The following is a 15,590-nucleotide window of genomic DNA, read 5'->3' as shown; positions in this document are numbered from 1 at the left end:
TTGGTGTATTATTATTATTAAGTGGGGGAGAGATATATTTAATTTAGAAATAAATAAGATTATGAGGAGAAGAGTAGTTTTGAGGTGTAAGAGAAATTAAGGTTTTAATATTAAAGAGTCAGTAAGAGGTAGAAGTTAGAAAACATAACGCGTACAAGAGTTTTGGGAGAGAAGGAGAAAGATGAGAAACCTAGAGAAAGAGGAGAAACCTAGAGAAGATAAGAGTCAGAGAAGAGAAGTCTGTAGAATCCTTGCAATCAATCAATCTAAGGTAAGGGTGGGACTAACCTTCTTTAATCATAAGTATATGGTTCTGAAAAAGGGTTTAAGTTTGTAGTTGTTAATAGTTTTGATGTTATAGAAATTAGGATTTAACATGGTTGTTGTTGTTTGATTTTGATGATTAGAGAAATTAGGTTTAACTCAAAACTGATGAAATATGACGTTGTTGTTGATGATTCATGGCTGCTTGTTGCTGTTATTGTTATGATATGTTTTTGTTAATGATTTATGTCATGGGTAATCATAATCATAGAGCTTGAAGTGAATTTATGTTGTTCTTGAAGGTTTTCATGAAAAATGGGTCAAATGGTGATTTTTGTTGAAAGGGTGTTTTAATTCAAGTTTTATATGGATTTGGGTGTCTTTTCATGTTTAGAAACGTTTAAACAAACTTTGGGACCAAATTTGGGCTTAGGGGATTCAAAATTGGGATTTTGGGATGAAAAATGAAGATTTCCCAAGAGTTATCTCTGACAGCATTCTTTGTTCCATGTTTTTGCATTTTTTTCACACATTTAAGTTTTGAATTGGCTTTAGGTGTAAACACGAAAGTTGTAGGTATGGACGTTAACTTTCTAATGCCGTTAGTTTGACTTCAAAAAGATTTATAGAACTTGAGTTATGGTCAAATTACTGCACGTAGGCCACTGTGAATTTTTATGGACTTTCAGCACATCTTTTCCGAATTTGAAATGAAAACTGGTATTGATCGGTACAGAATTGGTCTTAGGCGTAAACATGAAAGTTTTAGATAATTTTGTTAGCTTTCCAATGGCTTTGGTTTGACGTGAAAATGATGTCTGGTCTTTGAGTTATGATGAAAATACTCCAAGGAGGTCTTAGCGAAATTGCACAGTGAACTCATTCTCTATTTCATGTTTTTGCGTTTTGTTCATATGTTTCTGTTTTGAATTGATCTTTGTTGTAAACATGAAAGTTGTTGATAATTGTGATATCTTTCCAATAGCCTTGGTTTAACATGAAAATATGATGTGCATGACTATTTATGTTCTTACAAAGATGCATGATGAATTCTTGATACTTGAATACAAGGATATATGATGAATTGTTGATGTTTGAATACAATGTTATATGATGAATTGTTGATGTTTGAATATAATATTAATGATGATCTGTGAAGTTGTTATAAGATGATTCAATATTGTTACTGATGATATATATAATCGTATATGCACTATATGTATTACTTACGATGTTTATGTTGATGTGGTTCATTCTTTAATGCTGATATGATATATAAGAACTGTTATAAGCTGCTTATGTTGCTGTTCTGTTGTTGTTGACTATTAATATCATAAAGTTATAAATGTCGGTCTAAGTTGTAAAGTTGTAAGATGTTGTCCAAATTGTTGGAGTCACATGTGATGTTCATGATGTTTCAGGTTGTAAGATGTTGAGTCTATGCATACTCATTCAAGTTGAGGGCTTGATGCCCTGAAGCCTTTACTCAACACATTGAGGGCTTGATGCCCTGGAGCTTTTGCTCAATTATGTTGAGGGCGTGATGCCCTGGTCGCCTTTCTATGCTCAAATATGTTGAGGGCTTGATGCCTTAGATTGGTACCACATGCATTTGCATTGTTGAGATAATTTAAGAAGTTGAAGTTGCATAGTCGAGTTGAAGTTGCATTGTCGAGTCAAGTTGTTAAGTTAATTTAAGAAGTTGATGTTTTCAAGTTGATTTATGAAGTTTATGTTGTTAAGTTGATTATGATGATGTTTCGATGCTACATGACTATTGTTATGATATGTTGATGATGTTTATGTTGTTAAATGTAAATGATGAATTATATGCTTATTATTATGGGGTTTGCTAGAACACACCCACTAGTTTTTACGTGGGAGTGTTTTAGCAAGTAAATAACTAAAAAGTGGTTAAATACACCCTAAGGTGTATGTTGCTATAACACACCTTCTAACAAAAACAAGTGGGTGTGTTCTAGCAAATCCTATAGGCATTTACTAGAACACACCCACTAGTTTTTATGTGGGAGTGTTTTAGCAAGTAAATAACTAAAAAGTGGTTAATTACACCCTAAGGTGTAGCTTTGCTAAAACACTCCCACATAAAAACCAGTGGGTGTGTTCTAGCAAACCCCTATTATTATTATTGAATGTTAAATCTCACCCCTTCTGCTTGAAAATGTTGCTCTTCGTATGGGTAACTTGCAGGTAACCAAGATTAGTCGCGGTCATGAGTGGACTCTCTCACAAGTGTGTCCTAGGTGCTCTGATATGTAACGGGATGGAAATTTTGTTGTTGCTTTCTGTTACTTACGTATTACTTTAAGAAGTTTTCATGAATTATTATCGAACTAAGTTTTATGAGACTTTATGTTGAGGCCCTTGTGCCAAAGATTATTTTAGATGTTGAATAATTCCGCTGCGAAGTATTAAATGATACGTTGTTGAATTTTGAAGGACAAATAGTTAATTATTCCGTTTATGATTTTATGAAAAGAAATGTGACATTCCATTTATGTTGAAAAACTCTGATTTATTTATGAAATTTTTATGTTGGAAAAACGGGGTGTTGATGAATTGTTGATGTTTGAATATAATATTAATGATGATCTGTGAAGTTGTTATAAGATGATTCAATGATGTTGCTGATGCTATATATAATCGTATATGCACTATATGTATTACCTACGATGTTTATGTTGATGTGGTTCATTCTTTAATGCTGATATGATATATAAGAATTGTTATATGCTGCTGTTCTGCTGTTGTTGACTATTAATATCATAAAGTTGTAAATGTCAGTCTAAGTTGTAAAGTTGTAAGATGTTGTCCAAATTGTTGGAGTCACATGTGATGTTCATGATCTTTCAAGTTGTAAGATGTTGAGTCCATACATACTCATTCAAGTTGAGGGTTTGATGCCTTGGAGCCTTTACTCAACACGTTGAGGGCTTGATGCCCTAGAGCTTTTGCTCAATTATGTTGAGGGCTTGACGCATTGGGAGCCTTTTTACGCTCAAATATGTTGAGGGCTTGATGCCCTGGATTGGTACCTCATGCATTTGCATTGTTGAGATAATTTAAGAAGTTGAAGTTGCATAGTCGAGTTGAAGTTGCATTATCGAATCAAGTTGTTAAGTTGATTTATGAAGTTGATGTTTTCAAGTTGATTTATGAAGTTGATGTTGTTAAGTTGATTATGATGATGTTACGATGCTACATGACTATTGTTATGATATGTTGATGATGTTTATGTTGTTAAATGTAAATGATGAATTATATGCTTATTATTATTATTGAATGGGAAATCTCACCCCTTCTGCTTGAAAATGTTGCTCTTCGTATGGGTAACTTGCAGGTAACCAAGATTAGTCGCGGTTGTAACAGCCCGATTTTCGCTAGTTTTATTTTATTATTTAATTATGTGTGTTATGTGTGCTCTTATGTGATTATTTGCCTCTGTGTGTATTTTTGGTTGGGAATCGTAGAATTCGGTGTTAGAAGGGTATTTTAGTCATTTTGGACTTAGGGGCATTTTGGTCATTTTGAGGGCAGTGGCAATTTTGTAATTTTGTAGAAAGTTATTTTTAGTGTTTAGTGAGAATTATTATTTTACCAAGTTACTAGAGAGAGGGTAGTAATTATTTTAATTACCATTAAGTGAGTAGTGACATTTTGAGTGTTAGAATAGAGATGGGTTAGGCCCATTAAGGTTTAAGAAATAAGCCCAATTGAGTAGAGCTAGTATATAAACTCTAGTTGTTGGTAAAACTAGGTTTTACAAACATTATTCATTTCATTTGGGAAGAGAAGAGATAGAGACTAGAGGCAACAACAAGATCAAGGGTTAGAGCTTGAAGAGGGGATTCATCATCTAGGAGCTCAATTGAGGCTTGGGTTAAAGAATCTTGGTGTTAGAGGTAAGAGGGTTAGGTTTCAACCATAATTCATATTTTTTTCTCTTTACCCATTTTTGTAAAATTGATGAATTGAATATAATTGTTGTAAAATTCGTGCATAATTGTTGTTGTTATGTTTGAGAACATGATTTATATGATAATTGCATGTTAGTATGTGAATTAACATGGTTAAATGCATAGTTGTTGGTGCTTTGTGTTCTTGAGCAAGTTTGATGAGAATTGATGTTGTAGTGTTGAATTATGCATGAATTTGTGTTCATTAGTTGTTGTTCTTGATTTGGAACATGTTGTTGTTGGATTGGTGCTTTGGGTATGAAGATTGATGAATTGATGAGGAGATTTTGTATTATTGTTGAAAGTTGAGAAAGTGGTGATGATAATTTGGTGAATTTTGTTATGTTGGTGATTTAATTCCAAAACTTGTATGTGTTTAAGTGTATTGAACCTATTTTGACCTATAAACACTTTCTGAAACTTGTTTTGGTGATTTGGGGGATTGAAAATTGGATTTTGGGATGAAAATGGGTTAGAACCCGTAACTGAGTTCTGGGAATTTGATGTAGGATGCTTTCGCGTGCTTAGGACGCTTAAGCATCCCATCAGCGTCCCAGAAGCGTCCCAAAAGCGTGCTGTTCCAGGAGTTCTGGAACTAGAACGCTTAAGCGTGCAGAGGACGCTTTCGCGTCCTAGCCTCAGTTCAGCAATTTTTGATTTTTGTTTTCGAGCACTTGGGGACCAATCCGATACTTCTAAAATGTTTCTTTGGACATAATTAACCTCTGTTTACACCTTTAATCCTACTGGAACATGATTTGATTTGGTTTGGACTTGAATCCGTGAAAATCGTCTAACTTTTGTAAAAACGATCCAAACGTTGATTTTTCCAAAAACCCGTTTACTTCGGAAATTGAAGTGGGATTAGAGTTGTATAATGTTTATATGATTTCTAAAAAATGGTTGTGATTGGTTCCATCAAGTTTGAACTTTTTTTGCTTTGAAAATGGAAAATTTTGTGAAAAGTGATAAAATGAGACGAACTTTGAGTTTTCGTGAATTCGTCGCATTTGGCCAATGAAATGCTTATGAAACCTCTACTGCACACATATGTGAATTGTGAGAATACTAGGCATAGGCAATTGAGCTTGTTTACTTGGTTTTGACTCAAATGTTCAATTAATTTTAATTTATGACTTGGAAAGACGAACTTGACTAAAGATGACTTTTGTGAATCAATTGATTGTGAATCCTTTATGGAGAGTTATTATATGTTATGTGAGGATGATTAGTGGTGTGTTTATGTGACAACTTCATGTTGTGTGATTTTTGGATGTTGTTGGAAATTGTATATATGATATGTGGTGAGGAATTGTTAATGATTGCATATATACAAGTATTGGTGATGGTGAGGTGATTATTGTTGTGTGAACATATGCATTGTAGTTGGGTCATATGTTCATGCATACATGACTGATGGTGGTGGATTTATATCCAATGGAGGTGATTACGATGTTTTTGTTGCATCAAAGGTGACGACCTTGAGGTGTTTTGGTACCACATGCATCTAGATGAGTCTAGAGACATTGCATAGACTGTTGGTGGATTGAATTGCATTAAGATGTGTTTGATGGTTGATTATTGCTAATTGTACTTGCGGATTGAATTGTTAATTGTTGATTGACAAGGTGAGGTTGTGATATGTGTAAGATACACTTGTGGACATGAACTTGGTATGATGAAATTGAATGATCTTGGGATATTTATATGTTGTGAATATTGTAGAATTATGTATGGATTGCCATTCTTTATCCTTGATTATATCTTTCATCTTCAAAATTCTTGTTAATCTTATATGGATTATGATGATGTAATGCTAACCCTCAGTGGTTTACCACCTACCTTTCCGTATGGACGGGTAGATGGAGTGCAGGATGCTTAGTGTTGCTTGTTGATGCCGAGGAGTGGAGTCCTCTTTTTCATGCAAGAGTCTAGATTAGGGCTCTGATCTAGGATAGTCTTTGCATGTTGTTATTTGACTTTATACTTTGGAATTGTTGAGCTATTTTGTTATTTGGAGTTTGTAGAATACATTTGTATTTAGTTTGAAGATCCAGATATGCTTATGGATTATATGTATATGTTCCGCTGCTATGTGATGTGACATGATCTTTATGCATGTATGTATTGTGGTTTATTTGAAGACGTAGCATCTATTTCTAGAATATGGTTGTATATTCGCGCGTTTTACTGCTTATTAGAAATAGGTTGTTACAAGTTGGTATCAGAGCCGTGGTCAGTCTTGTCTGGACTAGTAGACTAGTGTATGTTGATTTACCCTGTTAGTATGCGAATGGTAATAAGTTACCTTCGGTACTTGTTCTTGTGTTGTTGCGCTGTTGTTCTTATCTGTTGGTTGGTTTTGTGTAGAAGTGAGATGGCTGGTGGTAGAGATGATGCGGCAATTGCTCAGGCTTTGGCTTCGATGGCTCAGGTGTTGGCTCAGGCTAATGAGCAGGCGGCAGTTGGTCATCGTGATCCTGGTGAGGCTGAGGAGCGAAGGTTGGATCGTTTCTTGCAAAACAGTCCGCCGACGTTCAAGGGTAGATATGACCCGGATGGAGCTCAGAGTTGGGTGCAGACCATGGAGAGGATCTTCCGTGCTATGGTGACTAGTGAGGACCAGAAGGTCAGGTTGGCTACTCATATGCTTGCAGAGGAGGCTGAGTATTGGTGGACCAATGCTAAGGGAAGGCTTGAGGCTGGTGGAGCTGTGACTTGGACTAGGTTCAAGACTGAGTTTTTGAGGAAGTATTTTCCTGAGGATTTGAGGACCAAGAAGGAAGTGGAATTCTTGAACTTGAAGCAAGAGAACCGTTCGGTGGCTGAGTATGCGGCGAAGTTTGAGGAGCTTTCGAGGTTTTGCCCGTACATCAATGCGGAGGATGCTATGGTTTCCAAGTGTGTGAAGTTCGAGAGCGGCTTGAGGCCCGACATCTATCAGTATATGTGTATTCAGGAGATCCGTGATTTTGATACTTTGGTTCATAAGTGCCGTATGTTTGATGATGCTGGGAGGGCTAAGGTTAATCACTACAAGGCTCAAAATGAGAAGAAAGGAAAGGGGCATGGATTTGGGAAGCCGTACAACAAAGACAAAGGCAAGAAGAGAGAATCTGGTGGAGGCTCTAAGGTGAATGTTGCTGAGGTGAGGTGCTACAAGTGTGGCACATTGGGTCATTTTGCTAATGATTGCAAGAGTGGTGAGAAGTGCTACAAGTGTGGAGAAGCAGGTCACAAGGCTGCAGAGTGCAAGAAGGAGATCACTTGCTACAATTGTGGTGAGAAAGGGCATATCAGTACTAAGTGTATCCAGCCGAAGAAGGCGGCGGGGAAGGTGTTTGCATTGAATGCGGAAGAGGTGGAGAATCCTGATAATCTCATCCGAGGTATGTGTTTTATCAATAGTACTCCTTTGATTGCAATTATTGATACTGGTGCTACTCATTCTTTTATCGCGGCGAGTTGTGTTGAGCGTTTGGGTTTGGTTGTGACTCTGTTGTCTCGAGGGATGGTTATCGATACCCCGGCTAGTGGTTCAGTGACTACTTCTTTAGTGTGTGCTAAGTGTCCTGTTAGTTTTGGTAATGTTGACTTTGAGTTGGATCTTGTGTGTCTTCCGTTGAAGCATATGGACGTAATTTTTGGTATGGATTGGATGTTGACTTTTGGTGTTAACATTAATTGTTTGACCAAGAGTGTAACGTTTTCTAAACCGGTAGCTGAAGAAGGCGGAAGGTTCTTAACCGCGGAGCAAGTGAAGAAGTCTTTGGATGGCGAAGCTTGTGTGTTCATGATGTTTGCTTCCTTGAAGGAGAGTAGTGAGAAAGGAGTTGGTGATTTGCCGGTAGTGCAAGAATTTCCAGAAGTTTTTCCGGACGACATTACCGAGTTACCACCGGAGAGAGAGGTTGAGTTTGTAATTGATTTGGTGCCTGGAACGAGTCCTATTTCGATTGCGCCGTATCGGATGTCTGCATCAGAGTTGGGAGAGTTGAAGAAGCAGTTGGAAGAGTTATTAGAGAAACAGTTTATCAGGCCGAGTGTTTCTCCGTGGGGAGCTCCTGTGTTGTTGGTTAAGAAGAAAGATGGAAGCATGAGGTTGTGTGTGGATTATCGGCAGTTGAACAAGGTGACAATCAAGAATCGGTATCCGCTTCCGAGGATTGATGATTTGATGGACCAGTTGGTTGGTGCAGAAGTGTTCAGCAAGATTGATTTGAGATCAGGATATCATCAGATTAGAGTGAAGGCGAAAGATATATCCAAAACTGCGTTCAGAACGAGGTATGGACACTATGAGTATTCTGTGATGCCATTTGGAGTGTCTAATGCGCCAGGTGTCTTCATGGAATACATGAATAGGATATTTCATCCTTTTCTGGACCGTTTTGTGGTGGTGTTTATAGATGATATTTTGGTATATTCGAAGTCTGAAGAAGAACATGCCGAGCATTTGAGGATTGTGTTGGGAGTCTTGAAGGAGAATAAGTTGTTTGCTAAGTTGTCGAAGTGTGAGTTTTGGTTGCGGGAAGTGAGTTTCCTTGGTCATGTGATTTCTAAAGGTGGTATTGCCGTGGATCCGTCGAAGGTTGAGGCAGTGTTGCGGTGGGAATCACCTAAGTCTGTTTTTGAGGTTAGAAGCTTCCTTGGATTGGCAGGTTATTATCGGAGGTTCATTGAGGGATTCTCTAAGTTGGCGTTGCCATTGACGCAGTTGACTCGGAAAGGACAAGCTTATGTTTGGGATGCTAAGTGTGAGAAGAGTTTCCAAGAGTTGAAGAAGAGGTTGACGTCAGCTCCAGTGTTGATTTTGCCGAATCCGAAGGAATCGTTTGTTGTGTATTGTGATGCTTCTAAGATGGGTCTTGGTGGTGTGCTTATGCAGAATCGTCAGGTTGTGGCTTATGCTTCGAGGCAGTTGAAAGTGCATGAGAAGAATTATCCGACTCATGACTTGGAATTAGCGGCCGTGGTGTATGTATTGAAGATTTGGAGGCATTATCTGTATGGTTCTAAGTTTGAGGTGTTCAGTGATCATAAGAGTTTGAAGTATCTGTTTGACCAGAAGGAGTTGAATATGAGGCAGAGAAGGTGGTTGGAGTATCTTAAGGATTTTGATTTCCAGTTGAGTTATCACCCTGGAAAGGCTAATGTTGTTGCTGATGCTTTGAGTAGGAAGTCGTTGCATATGTCTTCTTTGATGGTTAAAGAGTTAGAGTTGATTGAGCAGTTTCGAGATTTGAGTTTGGTTAGTGAGTTCACACCGAATGGTGTGAGGTTGGGAATGTTGAAGTTAACAAGTAATATTTTGGAGGAGATCAAGAATGGTCAGAAGGAGGATTTGGAACTTGTAGATCGAGTGGTGTTGGTTAACCAAGGTAAGGGTGGAGACTTCAGGTTGGATGAGAACGGTGTTTTGATGTTTCGTGATCGTGTTTGTGTACCAAGTGTTCTTGAGCTTAAGAGGCAGATTTTGGAAGAAGGGCACAGAAGTAGTTTGAGTATTCATCCCGGAGCGACTAAGATGTATCAGGATTTGAAGAAGTTGTTTTGGTGGCCTGGAATGAAGAAAGAGATCGCAGAGTTTGTGTATGCTTGTCTGGTTTGTCAGAAATCTAAGATTGAACATCAGAAGCCATCAGGTTTGATGCAACCGTTGTTTGTGCCAGAGTGGAAATGGGATAGTATATCAATGGACTTTGTTGGAGCATTGCCGAAGACTGCTAAGGGTTTTGATTCTATTTGGGTGATTGTTGATCGGTTGACGAAGTCGGCACATGTTGTTCCTATTAAGACCGGTATGTCTGTGGCTAAGTTGGCTGAGATCTACATTGAGCAGATTGTTAGATTGCATGGTGTTCCTTCTAGTATTGTGTCGGATCGGGATCCGAGGTTTACTTCTAAGTTTTAGGAGAGCTTGCAAGATGCTTTGGGAACTAAGTTGAGGTTGAGTTCTGCTTATCATCCCCAGACTGATGGTCAGACAGAGAGGACTATTCAGAGTTTGGAAGATTTGTTGAGAGCTTGTGTGTTGGAGCAAGGTGTCAGTTGGATTGAATGTTTACCGTTGATTAAGTTCACTTACAACAACAGTTTTCATTCTAGTATCGGGATGGCACCGTTTGAGGCTTTGTATGGTCGGAGGTGTAGAACTCCTTTGTGTTGGTATGAGTCAGGAGAAAGTGCTTTGTTAGGACCGGAAGTTGTGCAAGAGACGACCAAGAAGGTTAAGATGATCCAAGAGAAGATGAGAGCGTCTCAGAGTAGGCAGAAGAGTTATCATGATAAGAGGAGGAAAGACCTTGAGTTTCAGGTTGGTGATCATATGTTTTTGAGAGTGAATCCTGTAACTGGTGTTGGACGTGCTTTGAAGTGTCGGAAGTTGACTCCTCGTTTTGTTGGACCGTTTGAGATTGTTGATAAGGTAGGGGTTGTAGCGTATCGGATTGCGTTACCACCATCTTTGTCGAATCTTCATGATGTGTTTCATGTATCTCAGTTGCGGAAGTATGTGTATGATGCGTCTCATGTGATTCAAGTGGATGATTTGGAAGTAAGGGATAATTTGACCGTTGAGACTTGGCCAGTGAGGATTGAGGATCGTGAAGTGAAACGTTTGCATGGCAAGGAGGTCGTTTTGGTTAAAGTGATTTGGGTTGGACCGATTGGCGAGAGTGCCACTTGGGAATCGGAGAGTAGGATGAGGGTTGCGTATCCAGAGTTGTTTCCTTCAGGTAATTTTCGAGGGCGAAAATTCTTTTTAGTGGGGGAGAGTTGTAACAGCCCGATTTTCGCTAGTTTTATTTTATTATTTAATTATGTGTGTTATGTGTGCTCTTATGTGATTATTTGCCTCTGTGTGTATTTTTGGTTGGGAATCGTAGAATTCGGTGTTAGAAGGGTATTTTAGTCATTTTGGACTTAGGGGCATTTTGGTCATTTTGAGGGCAGTGGCAATTTTGTAATTTTGCAGAAAGTTATTTTTAGTGTTTAGTGAGAATTATTATTTTACCAAGTTACTAGAGAGAGGGTAGTAATTATTTTAATTACCATTAAGTGAGTAGTGACATTTTGAGTGTTAGAATAGAGATGGGTTAGGCCCATTAAGGTTTAAGAAATAAGCCCAATTGAGTAGAGCTAGTATATAAACTCTAGTTGTTGGTAAAACTAGGTTTTACAAACATTATTCATTTCATTTGGGAAGAGAAGAGATAGAGACTAGAGGCAACAACAAGATCAAGGGTTAGAGCTTGAAGAGGGGATTCATCATCTAGGAGCTCAATTGAGGCTTGGGTTAAAGAATCTTGGTGTTAGAGGTAAGAGGGTTAGGTTTCAACCATAATTCATATTTTTTTCTCTTTACCCATTTTTGTAAAATTGATGAATTGAATATAATTGTTGTAAAATTCGTGCATAATTATTGTTGTTATGTTTGAGAACATGATTTATATGATAATTGCATGTTAGTATGTGAATTAACATGGTTAAATGCATAGTTGTTGGTGCTTTGTGTTCTTGAGCAAGTTTGATGAGAATTGATGTTGTAGTGTTGAATTATGCATGAATTTGTGTTCATTAGTTGTTGTTCTTGATTTGGAACATGTTGTTGTTGGATTGGTGCTTTGGGTATGAAGATTGATGAATTGATGAGGAGATTTTGTATTATTGTTGAAAGTTGAGAAAGTGGTGATAATTTGGTGAATTTTGTTATGTTGGTGATTTAATTCCAAAACTTGTATGTGTTTAAGTGTATTGAACCTATTTTGACCTATAAACACTTTCTGGAACTTGTTTTGGTGATTTGGGGGATTGAAAATTGGATTTTGGGATGAAAATGGGTTAGAACCCGTAACTGAGTTCTGGGAATCTGATGTAGGACGCTTTCGCGTGCTTAGGACGCTTAAGCATCCCATCAGCGTCCCAGAAGCGTCCCAAAAGCGTGCTGTTCCAGGAGTTCTGGAACTAGAACGCTTAAGCGTGCAGAGGACGCTTTCGCGTCCTAGCCTCAGTTCAGCAATTTTTGATTTTTGTTTTCGAGCACTTGGGGACCAATCCGATACTTCTAAAATGTTTCTTTGGACATAATTAACCTCTGTTTACACCTTTAATCCTACTGGAACATGATTTGATTTGGTTTGGACTTGAATCCGTGAAAATCGTCTAACTTTTGTAAAAACGGTCCAAACTTTGATTTTTCCAAAAACCCGTTTTCTTCGGAAATTGAAGTGGGATTAGAGTTGTATAATGTTTATATGATTTCTAAAAAATGGTTGTGATTGGTTCCATCAAGTTTGAACTTTTTTTGCTTTGAAAATGGAAAATTTTGTGAAAAGTGATAAAATGAGACGAACTTTGAGTTTTCGTGAATTCGTCGCATTTGGCCAATGAAATGCTTATGAAACCTCTACTGCACACATATGTGAATTGTGAGAATACTAGGCATAGGCAATTGAGCTTGTTTACTTGGTTTTGACTCAAATGTTCAATTAATTTTAATTTATGACTTGGAAAGACGAACTTGACTAAAGATGACTTTTGTGAATCAATTGATTGTGAATCCTTTATGGAGAGTTATTATATGTTATGTGAGGATGATTAGTGGTGTGTTTATGTGACAACTTCATGTTGTGTGATTTTTGGATGTTGTTGGAAATTGTATATATGATATGTGGTGAGGAATTGTTAATGATTGCATATATACAAGTATTGGTGATGGTGAGGTGATTATTGTTGTGTGAACATATGCATTGTAGTTGGGTCATATGTTCATGCATACATGACTGATGGTGGTGGATTTATATCCAATGGAGGTGATTACGATGTTTTTGTTGCATCAAAGGTGACGACCTTGAGGTGTTTTGGTACCACATGCATCTAGATGAGTCTAGAGACATTGCATAGACTGTTGGTGGATTGAATTGCATTAAGATGTGTTTGATGGTTGATTATTGCTAATTGTACTTGCGGATTGAATTGTTAATTGTTGATTGACAAGGTGAGGTTGTGATATGTGTAAGATACACTTGTGGACATGAACTTGGTATGATGAAATTGAATGATCTTGGGATATTTATATGTTGTGAATATTGTAGAATTATGTATGGATTGCCATTCTTTATCCTTGATTATATCTTTCATCTTCAAAATTCTTGTTAATCTTATATGGATTATGATGATGTAATGCTAACCCTCAGTGGTTTACCACCTACCTTTCCGTATGGACGGGTAGATGGAGTGCAGAATGCTTAGTGTTGCTTGTTGATGCCGAGGAGTGGAGTCCTCTTTTTCATGCAAGAGTCTAGATTAGGGCTCTGATCTAGGATAGTCTTTGCATGTTGTTATTTGACTTTATACTTTGGAATTGTTGAGCTATTTTGTTATTTGGAGTTTGTAGAATACATTTTTATTTAGTTTGAAGATCCAGATATGTTTATGGATTATATGTATATGTTCCGCTGCTATGTGATGTGACATGATCTTTATGCATGTATGTATTGTGGTTTATTTGAAGACGTAGCATCTATTTCTAGAATATGGTTGTATATTCGCGCGTTTTACTGCTTATTAGAAATAGGGTGTTACAGCGGTCGTGAGTGGACTCTCTCACAAGTGTGTCCTAGGTGCTCAGATATGTAACGGGATGAGAATTTTGGTGTTGCTTTCTGTTACTTACGTATTACTTTTAGAAGTTTTCATGAATTATTATCGAACTAAGATTTAAGAGACTTTATGTTGAGGCCCTTGTGCCAAAGATTATTTTAGATGTTGAATAATTCCGCTGCGAAGTATTAAATGATGCGTTGTTGAATTTTGAAGGACAAATAGTTAATTATTCTGTTTATGATTTTATGAAAAGAAATGTGACATTCCATTTATGTTGAAAAACTCTGATTTATTTATGAAATTTTTATGTTGGGAAAACGAGGTGTTGATGAATTGTTGATGTTTGAATATAATATTAATGATGATCTGTGAAGTTGTTATAAGATGATTCAATGATGTTACTGATGCTATATATAATCGTATATGCACTATATGTATTACTTACGATGTTTATGTTGATGTGGTTCATTCTTTAATGCTGATATGATATATAAGAATTGTTTTATGCTGCTGTTCTGTTGTTGTTGACTATTAATATCATAAAGTTGTAAATGTCGTTCTAAGTTGTAAAGTTGTAAGATGTTGTCCAAATTGTTGGAGTCACATGTGATGTTCATGATCTTTCAAGTTGTAAGATGTTGAGTCCATGCATACTCATTCAAGTTGAGGGCTTGATGCCCTGAAGCTTTTGCTAAATTATGTTGAGGGCTTGATGCCCTGGAGCTTTTGCTCAATTATGTTGAGGGCTTGATGTAACACCTTATTTCTAATAAGCGGTAAAACGCGCGAATATACAAAATAGATGCTACGTCTTCGAATAAACCACAATTCATACATGCATAAAGATCATGTTTACATAACATAGCAGCGGAACATACATATAATCATAAAACATCTCCAGGTCTCAACAAAATACAAATGTATTCTCCAAATCTCAAACAACAAGTACCAACTCAACTCCAAAATACATAGTCAAATAAAACAACATGCAAGAACTACCCTAGATCAGAGCCCTAATCTAGACACTTGCATAAAAAGAGGAACTCCACTCCTCGGCATCATCAAGCAAACAAACTAAGCATCCTGCACTCCATTTACCCGTCCATACGGAAAGGTAGGTGGTAAACCACTGAGGGTTAGCATTACATCATCATAATCCATATAAGAAAATAGTAAGAACATTGGAATGAAAGATATATTTAAGCATAATGTTTGCTAAATTATACACATACTCACAAGTATCCACAACATTCATATCATTCATTACCATCATTCCAAGTTCATATCAACAAGTGTATCATACACATATCACAACTTCACCTTGTCAATCAACAATTAACAATTCAATCCATAATTGCAATTAGCAAATCAATCACCAAACACATCTCCATGCAATTCAATTCACCAACGGTTTATGCAATGGCTCTAGACTCATCTAGATGCATGTGGTACCAAAACACCTCAAGGTCGTCACCTTCGATGCAACAAAAACATCGTAATCACCTCAATTGGATATAAAATCCACCACCATCAGTCATGTATGCATGAACATATGACTCAACTACAATGCATATGTTCACACAAACAATTCACCTCAACATCACCAATATTTGTATATATGTAATCATCAACAATTCACCACTACATAATATATATACAGTCACCAACAACATTCACAATACAAGCAACATATAGTTGTCACACACATATACATCACCAATCATCTCCACATAAATCAATATA

The sequence above is a fragment of the Medicago sativa genome, chromosome 6 (genome assembly GCF_051527215.1).
Source record: "Medicago sativa cultivar Bolivia chromosome 6, Bolivia_mono, whole genome shotgun sequence".
Classification (NCBI taxonomy): Eukaryota; Viridiplantae; Streptophyta; class Magnoliopsida; order Fabales; family Fabaceae; genus Medicago; species Medicago sativa.
The sequence above is the reverse complement of the archived record's forward strand: the minus strand, read 5'-3'. Positions refer to the sequence as shown.